General features: G+C 47.6%; 1 long non-coding RNA gene across 1 annotated transcript; it reads left to right on the top strand.

Moving 5' to 3' along the window:
* Window positions 1–4,222: 4,222 nt before the first annotated feature.
* LOC133624974 (uncharacterized) lies at window positions 4,223–9,420 on the top strand. The gene is made up of 2 exons (XR_009818239.1): window positions 4,223–4,646; window positions 5,911–9,420. It is a non-coding gene; the product is annotated as an uncharacterized LOC133624974 (long non-coding RNA).
* Window positions 9,421–12,393: the final 2,973 nt, after the last annotated feature.

The raw sequence follows: 12,393 nt of genomic DNA, 5'->3' as shown, positions 1-12,393 counted from the left end.
CACATCCTGCTAAGTAAGGGATAAGGCCCTCAGAGTCTACTTAGGTTTCGAATTCAAGTCGCACTCAAGTTAGGCATAGTTTGGCGTGGTTTTATTACAAGGGACAGCATTTCAGCATGCATACAATTAATCTTCAGTTATCTAAATATAGTAGGAGGCACTGAATTAATCAGAATGAATGGAGGTTTGAGTAACAGAAATAATTTTCACTGCAATTCCATTTGAGGTCACAAAGTTGTGTGCCCTGCCATGGCTTTTGGTTTAATGTGGCCCCAGATGGGAATGCAAAGCATCTCAAAAAGACACCAGCTACTCTGCAGTGGGATGCTGGCATTCGTGTGTATGATTTAGCCATCAGTAGGGGAGGAGAACCACCGTAGCATCAAAGAGCCAGGAACCAAGATCAGACAAGGCTGTGAACAATAAGAAGATGCTTAGTCCAACATTGTGTTTCCAAGGAGCCTCTACTTGTGGCTTTCAGCAGTCAGCCAGAGAAGGATGGTGGCAGAGCTGTGACTGATGCTCAGTCCCTTTCCCAAAGCTGCTACTGCTTGGGGCTGGTTCTGGCCAGTTCAGAAATCTCCCCGTGGAGAGTCCTGAGGTTCTAGGGAAGCATAGCGCATTGACTTTGGGCTGGATCACAAGCTGCAAATCTAGTCCTAAATGATATTATCATCTTCATTCATTTACTTAATTGGCATTGCATTACTCTACAGGCATTACCATTAGGTCTCATTGTATGGGGTGAAGGCCTTGCACGTGCTAAGAAATGCTCCACTCCCTGGCAGAATTGCAGTCTAAGTAAGGCAGGCAGGGGTGGGAGAAAGGAAATAAGTAAGTAGTAACCCTATTAAAGAGATGATGGACTGAGGCACCAAGCAATTACATGACTGTGCTAAGGTCATACAGGAAGCCCATGTCAGAACTGAGAAATAGAACTGGATCTCCCAAGTGCCAGCCCTGGGCTTCTACTGCAAGGTTACCCGCCCTCTCCAGAATTCACTGGTGTATCATCTGTACAGCCTCTGTCACACAAGTCATGGTACCAGTTCCTCACAGCTCCATGCCGCACATGTGTGCCCACGATACTGCAGTTTAGAGGTGGAATCAAAACCACAGTATAATTGTTCCTACGCATTTTCCTTACCAAGTGTGCATGAGGAAAACAAAAGACTGGGGAGCCCTTCTTATCGCCCTTCTGTGGCCGAGCCCAGTGAAATACATACAAAACCTGATCAAAATTGAATCTAAAGCCTGCGTGATTCCTAGTCTCTTTCTTTAAGTACTTTAATGCCCCAAGAGTGGGATTTTCAAAAAAGGCTTTGTTTATGGAAGTTTTATTGCTGACTTCAACAGAAATAAAGTTAGGCCAGCCCTGAGGCCATTTAAAAGCCTCACTCACTCACTGTGCCTACTTAAGACTGTGACTGTTTCGGGGTAGTGCTACGTCTTCCTCTGCATCTTCTTTTATCTGGTCTTTCAGCCCAAGTTTATATCAAGAGCATCTGCACCTGTCATGATACTCTGTTAAATACATCTGGTGGGGTCACTGTTACTTTGCAGTTCTGAGTCATCTCTGTGGATGATCTCAGACATACCAGAGACCCATGAGACATGGGGCCTGTGGCACACTGCTTCCAGGAAAGTAGCATGTGTACAACAGCACTCTGGGTGGGAATCCTCCTAGGTGATTTTTGCGTTGAGATTAACTCTTTTGAGCTGTTACGTTCAACTACAGCAGGCCATCATCGGCTTGGTTTTCATTCTCATTCTTCCTTTTTGTCGATTCAGAGTGTCAGCTTCCTGTAAGACAAGTGTTCCAGTTCATGGTGATAACCCAGATATGATCACTCCTTCATGCTGCCATAACCTATATTCCTCCAGGTTGGGAGGTAGAGAAGTGCAGGTCACATTTCTGGCTTTGCCTCTCTGACACAAATATCTTACTGCAGATGAACCATGGTTGGAGCTAAAGTTATGGTGCAGTGGGAGACCCAGAAGGTCTTGAGATGACATCATTATAGAAAACTGGGCTACTGCACAATAAAACAACTTTATATTGCAGTTACAGTAAACAACTGCTGCATTGTCTACATGGACTTCATACAAACAAGCATATGACACAAACAAGCCATGTGCAGCCTGGTCTGCGAGAAGTTTGTGCCTGCTGCAATAACCCCATCTACTCCTCCCATCCACTCCATAAGACAGCAGCTCCCTCAGTGTGTTTGTTGTTCTTCTCACGGTTCCCTAATACGCCTTTTAAACACAGACTGGGCAAAGGGCAGTAGGTTTTGTACCTGGTTCAGATCTACCTGTATGCTGATTAGAAAGAAATGTTGTTCACAAGCCAGTCAATTTCATACTCCAAGACTTTAACCTTTCTGCCCAGTTTGGCTAAAACTGGCTTATAGGTTCCATGGTTATTACAGGGAAACTGGCTGACTGGCAGACAGACAAGGAGCAAGGGTCCAAACTGTGCCATGGACACATGAAAGGTTTGCCAAAGGCAGCTACAGAGTTCTGGCTATAACATTTTCCTCAAAGTGATGAACAGCAATTTAAAGATCAATTGAAGCTGGACTTCAGCCTGTGAACTGGCTGACTGGCTGCTGTAACAGAGGGGAGGGGAAGGAAGAGAAGTGCAGTAGCAGAAGGAAACGGTGACATTGCTACAGCAGAGAGAAATCATCTTTTCTCAAGTGATCTTGACAATTTGGGGACTGTATAAGGCTGGAAGCATTCAGTTCTGCATACACCTAAACCTGAGCACCCACTGGTGCAGAACTGTTGACCCATTTCTGCACTGTGCAGAGTACGGTGACTGCAATCATCCACATTAAAAAAACAACCAAAACAGGACTGCCTTTCTGGAAAACCTCAAAAAAAAAAAAAGGTTGAATAAAGATATAAGGAAGTAGGAAAATTCAACCCCGTAGCTTCCAAAATTGTCATTAAAGCAGCCTTACGTCTGATGAGGTCATATTGCCAGAGCCCACCAAAAAGCCACACCTTGTAGGCCAGAAAAGGCTCTCAGCTGCTTATGGATAGAAGTGGGTTTCTAACGTTGCTTTGTACACTTAATAACAGCCACAAATAGCAGCGCATAGTGATGTTGCCAGCTCTCTCAGCTTTACTTATGACTCCTGCAATACTAGTGTTTTCCTGAAATCCCTGTTCTTAAAGTTCCATTAAAGAAGCATCTCAGCTTCCATTTTAAACCAATAGCCAAGCTCTTGATGTGCCAAGTGCACTTTCAGGGCCAGAGAGAAAGTAGAAAAAAAACACCCTAATTACATTTTTTAAAACCTTTCAAAGTGACATTACACTGCTCAAAAGCCTGGATCATAACTTTTGAATACTTGGAAGTATATGCAATATATCGAGTTTCTATCATTCGAGTGAAGTGAGTCAAACTGTTAACATCCATCAAAAAAACTCCACCTTTTTTTTTCTTGACATTCATCTTAGATGATAATTTAATATTCGCAACAGTAGTTTGGGTTAATGATTCCAGGAGATACTTAGTCATCTCCCCTTGCCTCCTGCCCCATCAGGGCACCACCACGGATCTCTTTTATCTGTGAATACAGAGAGAGGTCGCTCGCCCATTTGCCTCGGGCCGGTCCGAGCAGCGTTCTGCCCTGCCACTGAACGTTGTGCAACTCGGGCATGTCGCTTAACCCGTCTCGCTTACCCCAGACGGCCTTAATTATACCCACTTATCGCTTAATTACTTCATTATTATCATTTAACACCTTCCGTTGCCCACACCCCGGGGGGAAGCGGCTCTGCCCGAGGAGCCGCGGCGGACTTTGCCTGAGCGACAACCCCCTCTGAGGTGCTGCACCCTACGAGCCCAACGCCCACCAGCTGCCCGCCGGGGGAGCCGGGGCCGCCGCTACCCTCCGCCCCGCCGAGCCGCGCTCTCTCCCAGCGGCCGCTCCGCCCGCCGCCGCCGCCGCCGCCCCGCCCCCTCACGGCGACCCCGCCCCCGCCGCCGCCGCCCCTCCCCGCGACAAGTTAGGCTGCGCCGTGCAAACAGATGATGTCATGCTCTAGAGCCGCGCGTGACCGCCGGGACACGCCCTCGCCGCCCATTGGCCAGAAGCCGTCGCCCGTCAGGGTAGCGGCGCTTCCCATTGGCCGGCGCCTCCGCCCCGCCACCGCCCCTTGGAAAATAATAAACAATCGAGTAAAATGCGGCGCGGGGGGGGGGGAGGGGCGGCAGCAGCCGTAGCAGCAGCGAGCGTCCGCGTCCCGGTGGGGTGTCCCCCGCCATCCCGCTGCGGAACGGGTGGGCGCCGGCCATCCCCCTTCCTCCTCGCGGGTGATGGCCTTGGCCGGGGCGGTGGCGGCGGCGGCGGGCTGGAGGGCTCTCTGGGCGCCGCGCCGCGCCAGGCCCGCTGCGCGACTGGCTGCCCTCCCGGCTCGGGGTGAGCGTCTGGCGCCGGGCCCTGGCTGGCATGAGGCTGGAGCGCAGGAGGCCGCTGGTGCGCGGTGCGGACGGGGGGGGATCCGGTACGGCCTCTGCAAAGCCCACCTGGGCCCCGTGCCCTGAAGCTGCCCCTTCGTGCTGCGATGAGGTAGCAGGCAGGCCGCTGGGACCGCCTGCAGCCGCGCTGGGAGAAAAGCCTTTCCTTAAGGTACTGTGACACCCACACTAAAAATTATCCTCAGCCAGAACTTACAGCTGCACCGAGAGCCCAGCAAAGCTGTCTCCCGCTTTCCTCATTCCCCTTGTCTCAAAGCTAAGCTGAAGCCCATTTCTAGATGGGACTTGCACCCTGCATGAGGCAGCAGAGGTCTGCGTGTGGCACGAGGGAAAGGGGCTGGATAGGCGTCCAGCAGCTGGATCCAGAGTATCTCTAGACTTTAGGTGTCTAGAGGTAGAGCAGCGATAGGGAGACCCGAAAGCTAGACCTTTGAAACCGTGGCACTGTTGGTTGTCTTCATGGGACAAAATACGGCCCCTCCATTGAGGCGGCTGCCTGTCTACATGGCACTATGCAGAGAGATGCGGCCTCAATCTGTGCTTTGACGTAGTGACACTTACCATAGCCCTAAAATAACCACCTCTTGCAGTTCTGCTTCCCTCTACCTGCAAATTTAAGGCATGCTTGTATTGCAGAGGCTTTAACTGGAGATTAGGTGAAGACGAGACCTGCAGGAGAGGTTTTCCCTCTGCTGAAGCTCGCAGCCTGGCCTCTCCTTTTGAGAGTAGGTGCTTGTGTACACCATAGTTCTGTTCCCTCAGATAATTATTTTCTCCTGTATGTGGCCTCTGGAGGAAGAAGTACAAGCACCTCCCTCTCCCTGTCATTCTATATCACCAGTGATGAGAGCACTTGCTTAGGAGCTGGAGATGTGGCTCCTGGGCCTTTTCCCAGAACTTCGTGTTCTGATGTAAAGTACATTGAGCAGACTTTGAAAAGGGTATTGAAATCTGAGGCTGTTCCCCTCCTTTCCTTAAGGCAATGTTATTATTGCTAGGTCATCCCCTCTCCTTGATTGCCTCCCTAAATCCTGAATCCCCACCCTCTGCCCCAGGCAGCAGTACGGGTTCAACAGGCTGGTTGAGAACGGATTGCGCATTAGGCTTAGCCTACCTCCTGATAGATACTTGTTCAGGATAGCCCACTTCCCGGGTAAGATTCTTCTCAGGAAGGGCAGAGGGAGGCAGCTGAACCCCATCTGGCAGAAGGGGGAGAAGTTGACCTTGGGTTTCCAGGCATGGGGGGGCAATGCAAGGCATGCCAGGGGGAAGGAACTTCCCCCTGGGGAGTGGAGAAAGGGTTCAAAGGGGCTGGTGAAGTGTTAAGCAAAAGCAGTCAGCAGCTTAGCACATGGTGGGGAAGTCAATGATAAGCATTTGCAGCTGGTTCTCTCTCTCTCTCCCCTACGCTGGAGGAACTGGGCAGCTGCTGACTCAGGAGCTACATCGAGTCAGAGGAATGGAAAGGGGGTCACATTTCCCAAGTGCCTGAGACATGCTGCAGTGAGGGTTGGGATAGCGACGGGGACCTCCTACTTGCTGTCCCATCTTGGAATGGCGATCATAGCGGTGTGTGGTGCCCACTGGTATGTGTTGGATGTGCTCTGAGCAGGCTGCACGGCCAGGGTCATGGGGCTCATCTTGCATGGAAACGTGTCTGAGCTCCAAATTCCAGCGCCGGACTCAGGGCAACGAGAGGCACGGAGCTACCCAACATTGGGTGATTCTGAGTATGCAAAAGGCAGAATGTCCTCTATCTTGGCATCCTAAAAATAGGATTCCAGAGCCTCCAGGATTAGGCATTGGTTGAGCAAGGGCTTTGGGAGGGCAGTTCTGAACTTTAATGCCTCAGTTCTGCCGTGGTCCCACTTCTAGTATTGAAGGCCTTACATTCCTTGCAGCTCGTGAGCGTTGCTTAAATGTACTGCTTAAATCTAACTGGCATGCAGTTAGACCTAAACTGGCCCTGCAAACTCCTGGAATCTGAAAAGTTGAATTCTTCCATTCACACGCACCCTCACTTGCCTTGCAAATAATTTCCTTCAGTCTAGAATGCCATTGTGTTAAAGGTGTGCATTTTAAGTCCTTCACTGCTTTGGAGAGCCAATGGCAGCGACACTGAGACCTGATTTTTTTGGGGGTGGGGGGTGTGTGCGTACCATTTAAGTGGTCATACGTAAGTGAATACACACTGAGAACTGATCTGCTCAAGAGCCTGCTCTTTCTAAAAACAGCAGCAACTCTTTATAACAGGCACGTTACGCTCAAAATGTATCTAGGCAGAGGTATTATAAGCCTTGTTTTACCAAAATGGATTTCTTTTTTTGCCTTGGAACTAAGCAGGGAAAACTAAGGAGGAGCTGTAGCTGAGGTCTGACAGATGTTCAACTACGTGAAGCTTAAAGAGGAACGTATGCTATTCAGTTTGCTCACAGAGGCTTTGTGACCTGTGTCTTCGCAGTAATGATGACACAAGCTTTTTTGAATAAAAGGAAGACATTAACTGCCTTGGCTAATTGTACCCTTGCTAGCTAGCTAACCGAGGACACCACTTGACTGTGAAAATTGTTGGTGCACCCAAATCTCTCAGCTGGGTAGAACACCTGAGGTGAGAGTGTTCCTGTATCTGCGGGTTAAAAGGGCTATTTAAAAATCTTCCTAATTGGAAAATTAAACACTCTTGCTTTAAAACAGTGGTGCACTGCTTTGAAAAATTAAGACCCTATGGACTCGTTTATTACTTTTCAATATGTATTCAGTCTGGTGCAATTTTATGTACCCGCTAATGCATAAAGTCTTTTGGAACAGGAATAAAGCACCACGAAGCGTGATTTAATGCTACAGGGTCACCAAATGTGTTTCAGATTACTGGATGTTTCAGTCTACTGAAAAGAAGGGGATGTCCCTGAAACAATGGCAGGAAGGGGGGGAAGCCCATAAATCTGAAACTCTTTGGAAATATAGTACACGTAGCAACAAAAGCTCTAAAGGATTCAGTGGGGATTTGGTCACATAAGAGATATAGTTATGAAATAAATTATACTAAGTAATAGGAAAGTTAAAACAAAGTCAGTATTAGTAATACAATATGCAGTTGCAATTTAAGGCGTCTTAATGAATCATGTTTTCAAAGAGTACAGACCTACATAAGCATGTGACTGGGAGAGAAAATAAGAGCAAGTAATCTGGGAGTGCACAAAAGTGCTTTTGTTTATAGTTCTGCAGTCACTGGAAGTGCCTATTCTTGTGCTTATTCACAAACACCTCTGGCTCTTTCTCGCAGAAATCCTATCCAAACACTTTTGTTCCAACTTTGTTAGAGGAGGGCTTGGTGCTTTGGTTCTTTCCCTATGACTTCTGCAAGGCTCAGTCTCACAGTGCCCTTCCCCTGGCAAGGGGCTGAGATGGGTCTGATGCCTTGGCCGCTTGTTTTATTGCTTAGTGACAAGCAGTGGGGCAATCTATGCTTTTGGGGCTGGGCGTTGTCCTCCCGCTGGACCAGCAAGAGGAGGCCGAGCCTGACAAGTGAACCATGCACGGTTCGTGCCACCTGGCAATGAGCTCTGCAGGCACGGCAGGCAGTCTTTATACCTTTACCGTGAACCTGAGGGCAGTGTAACCGTCTGCCTAGTTATAATTTAACATAAAGCCCATTTTTCATCTCCCTGTGGTGCTGTGCTTTCTTTTAAATGTCACCTGTAGAGTCTCCCAGTGAGTGGGAGTTCAGCCTGCTTTGTGTTTCTTGCAGATACCAACAGAAACTTTTTCATAGGAACATGATCCACTAAGTTACTGAAAAAGAGCCAGATTCTTTCTTAGAGACGTAAGCAAGCCAAAAAGAGTTTCCAACTTTGTAACTTCTATACTTCAATCAAACTGTTTTGTCAGTATGTATTTGTCATTTGTAACCAGCAGACTAATTGACTGGTTCTTTTATTAAGGTTTAAATCGTACGTTTTCAGAAGAGTTATTAAGCAAGTGAATTAATCTTCATCTTTCCTGTAGCACTGAAGCTTATTCATCACTCTTGTGCCTTCTATCATTCGTTAAACATTTGATAACCGACGGGAGTAATTTCGAATAAGTTCAGATCTTCTGTTCGAAATAAACACAGGGTGTATCTGCTGCTTCTGGATCAACACCTTAACGTGACCTCTCCCGCCTGCTCAACTTGTAGCATCAAAATAAAATTCTTCAGGCAAGATGAAGACCATTGGATGAGCACATAATAAGGATTAAAACAAATACCATTGAGAAGTAGTTGCCATCTTTGGTTAACTTTTCTCCAGATCCTGTATCATAGCCGCTGGAAAATGTTAAAAAAAAATCCTCTTTAAAAATCCTTTAAAAACTTTCCTGAGAGCAGCTGTCAGTTCAGGCATGTGTTCCAACTTTAACTTGTATGTATGACTGGTAAGGCTATTACTTGTCCATAGATGGCAATAGCATAACACTGCTGCGGTAGCCCGCAGCCTATGGAATGAGTGGCGAGTATTAACTTGGGGAATGGAAAGAAAAAAGTAATCTTGCTGCCTTTTTTTTTTTCCTATTATTTTCTTTTTTGGTTGCTGCAGTGGTGCTGGGGACTGTTCTACTTGCAGGAATGTTGGGACTAATCATGTGAGAAAAGATCCTGGAGTGATGAGGCAGCATTTTTCCCATGTCTGAGGTCAGGATTTGTTCTGCGAAGCTGACCTTTAAAACAGCCTGAAAATGAGGAACGTGGCACCAGAGAGCAGAGCAGGAAGCATGAAATGATGTAAGATATGTTTCTTCTGCATATGAAATACTTTTTTTTTTAAAGCTCCAGGTTTGTGATTCAGCATTTTCTGCCACTGACAGAATGTAAGAAAGGGGAAAATTCTGTGGGGAAAATAAAGTTCCTATTTTTCCAGTCAAAACCTAATAAAATATTATATATCAGATATTTTTGGTCCCTTCTGTTGACTTGGGGGGAAATTATCTTTTCCTAAAATCATTCTTCCTTCAATCTCCTGATCTGATAACCCTGGAACTGCAGAAAAAGTGGTACAAGCTCAGCCTGGATGCCTCATCTGCTTATAACGGGTGTCAAGTGCCACCAGCCTTGTTGGATACCAGTGTGACTCCCATTTCAACTCTGACAAGCGATAGCAGGACAAGCCTGTCCTGAGAAAGCTTTGGGGTGCTGATGCTGGGTGGATGTTTGATGCAGGATAGGCAGCTCAGGGACCCTCCCAAGGCTAAAGCATTGGCCTGGGTGAGGTTTTCAGCCTGGGTTTGGCTTCAGCTGCATGGTGATGCAAGCTCTCAGGTGCAAGCCCTCCTCTCAGCTTATGCAAAAGTGCCTTTTCTTCCTGTGTCCTTTCTCTTGCTGAGGCACATCAGGCTGTGCTGAGAGGCCTGGTGTGCCTGCCAGAGGTTCTTCTGCAATAGAAATCTTGCCTGTCCGCTGTCAGTTGGAACCCTTTAGACTGCCACTGGGCAGGAAAAAGATACCCCAGCCTGTGGCTACCTCTGTGATCTGAAGCCTTGCTGACCTGTCAGGGAAGAGGGTTTGGAAAGAGAAAGCGAGGGAGATGCTTCATCCTTCTCCCTCTTTGGAGATCTGTTCTGGGTTAAGATGTTTATCTCCCTTGGTAAAGGGGGTGGCAGTGGGCAGCGCTCGCAGGTACTGGAGATCAGCTGGGTCCACGGTGAGACTGCAAAATGGTCTGTGGCACAGTGTTGGCCCAGGCTGCTAGCACTTTGCCAAACAATTCCCAGACATGGACGTAAAGGTCTGGCTGCAGCCACTCCACTTTGATGGGTGAGAGGGTTTAACAGGCCAAGACGGCTGCTCTGTGCCTGTTGGCTAGTTTCTCCTCATGGAGGTGGTCTGAGTGTGCCTGGGGCCACCTGTGCTCAGCACAGGATCCCACACAGGGGCAGCCTGGCTCTCCAGTGTTGAACCACATCACAGTGAACGAGCAGGCAGACAGCCTTGTCATGCTTTCTCTTTACCTGCTGAGATGGCAGCACCAGCGAAGGTGACTGACGGCTGGTTTTTGGTTGCTCCAAATGCCAGGCAGAAGGAAGCCAGCTTGCACCTGCCTAAGACTCTGAATAGATTTATTTTTTTGTAAGAGTCCTAAGGGACAAGCAAGTCCATATGAGCACATACTGTATTCATGAGACTGGCACCGGGATGGCTTGCGTGTTTTAAAATGATGTTGAAAAATGGGTGGTGGAACATTAGAGCCACACAAAATGATTCCGAGCCTGAAGAAAATGCTTTGCAATGGGAGATGAGAAGCACTCGCTCTCTCTAGCTTATCAAAAAAGACTGAGCAGAGAATTGATTATGATGGTGAAGGAACTTCCTTGGGAGAAAAATATCAGGTACTGAAAGGCTCTTTCATCTAGTAAATTATGGGAATGTGTAGCAGCAAGCTGAAACCAGATAAATTCATATGAAAAACTGGGCACAAATTTATTGGAATGAAGGTGATTAATCATTGTAACAAGCTGTCAGGGCAACTGGCGCGCTTTCCAGATGTGTCTGAGCCAAGACGGCCACGTCTCTGATGGATGTGCTCTAACTGCAGCTAAAAGCATGAGTGACACTGTAGTTAAGTCTCACGCAAGGTAAGCAGGTGGGGTTTGAAGGGCTGTGAGATGCAAGAGGTCTGACTTACAGTTCCCAAAGGAGGTACGAAGATCTAATGGTTCCTACCTGTCCTTAACCTCTGAGAGACTGGGAAAAACAGCACTTAGCAGGAAGGGGAAGGGAACAATCCTGTCACGGAAACACTGATGTGCCCTCCATTTCTGCAAGGACAGTATCACTCACCTGCTCAGGGCTTTACTAATGTATTCTCAACATCCATCACAAAACTGATCTTTTTCTAGTCCACAAACCCTCCATACGGATTGGTGTCAGTGTCTTTCATCTTATGAGAGAGTCCAGTGCAGGGCCACCAAGATGACCAGGGGACTGGAGCATCTTTCTTATGAGGAAAGGCTGCGGGACTGGGGCTGTTTAGTCTGGAGGAGACTGAGGGGTGATCTCACTAACACAAGTATTTAAAAGGTGTTTGTCAAGAGGATGGGACAACAATTTTTTCTGTTGTCTCAAGCATCAGGACAAGGGGTAATGGACAAAAGCTGGAACACAAAAAGTTCCACTTAAACTTGAGGGAAATGTTTCATGTGAGGGTGAGGGAGCCCTGGCCCAGGCTGCTCAGGGAGGACGTGGAATCTCCTTCCCTGGAGGCTTTTAAAGCCCACCTAGATGTGTTCCTGTGTGACCTGATGTAGCCTGCTTTAGCAGGGGGTTGGACTGGATGATCTTTAGAGGTCCCTTCCAACCCTGACCATCTGTGAGTAAAAATTTGTGATGCTCAGTGGCTCATGTGGTAGCTTGGACAATTAGTTTCCTTTTTGTTTGCTGTTATCTTCTTGAGCTTTGGACTGGCCTGTTCTCTATGCTTCCTAGTTTCCCTAATATCTGTTTCCTTGTATTGCTTTTGCCACCGGGCTCAGTGGACTGTGCTGCGTCGATCACCTGTGGTGCAGTAGATCTCAGAGGCTGCATCTTACTCAGCCTGGCATCGTTTGTTCTTCATAATTTGACAAAATGAACACTGTCTTGTACAGATTTCATACAGGATGGGTATGTGAGTGATGTGCTAAGTAGATAAGAGCTTGTCAGGAACTTTTTGATAAAGTGCCTTTTATCCAGAAGTATAATTTCGTAGATGCTGTAGCTATTGACAAGAACGGACAAAGGCATCTTTGCAAAATACCTGCAATCTGTATATAGAAAAGTGCTCTAATCTCATTTTAAAACCAAGGCTTATCTCCTGGAAGACCAGCTGGTGGTAGAAGTCAAGAATTTCTCATTCCCTGTTGCCTTTTTTGGGGTCCCAGTGCTTTCC

The sequence above is a fragment of the Colius striatus genome, chromosome 2 (genome assembly GCF_028858725.1).
Source record: "Colius striatus isolate bColStr4 chromosome 2, bColStr4.1.hap1, whole genome shotgun sequence".
Taxonomy (NCBI): domain Eukaryota; kingdom Metazoa; phylum Chordata; class Aves; order Coliiformes; family Coliidae; genus Colius; species Colius striatus.
This window is presented reverse-complemented; position numbering and strand designations above follow the sequence as displayed.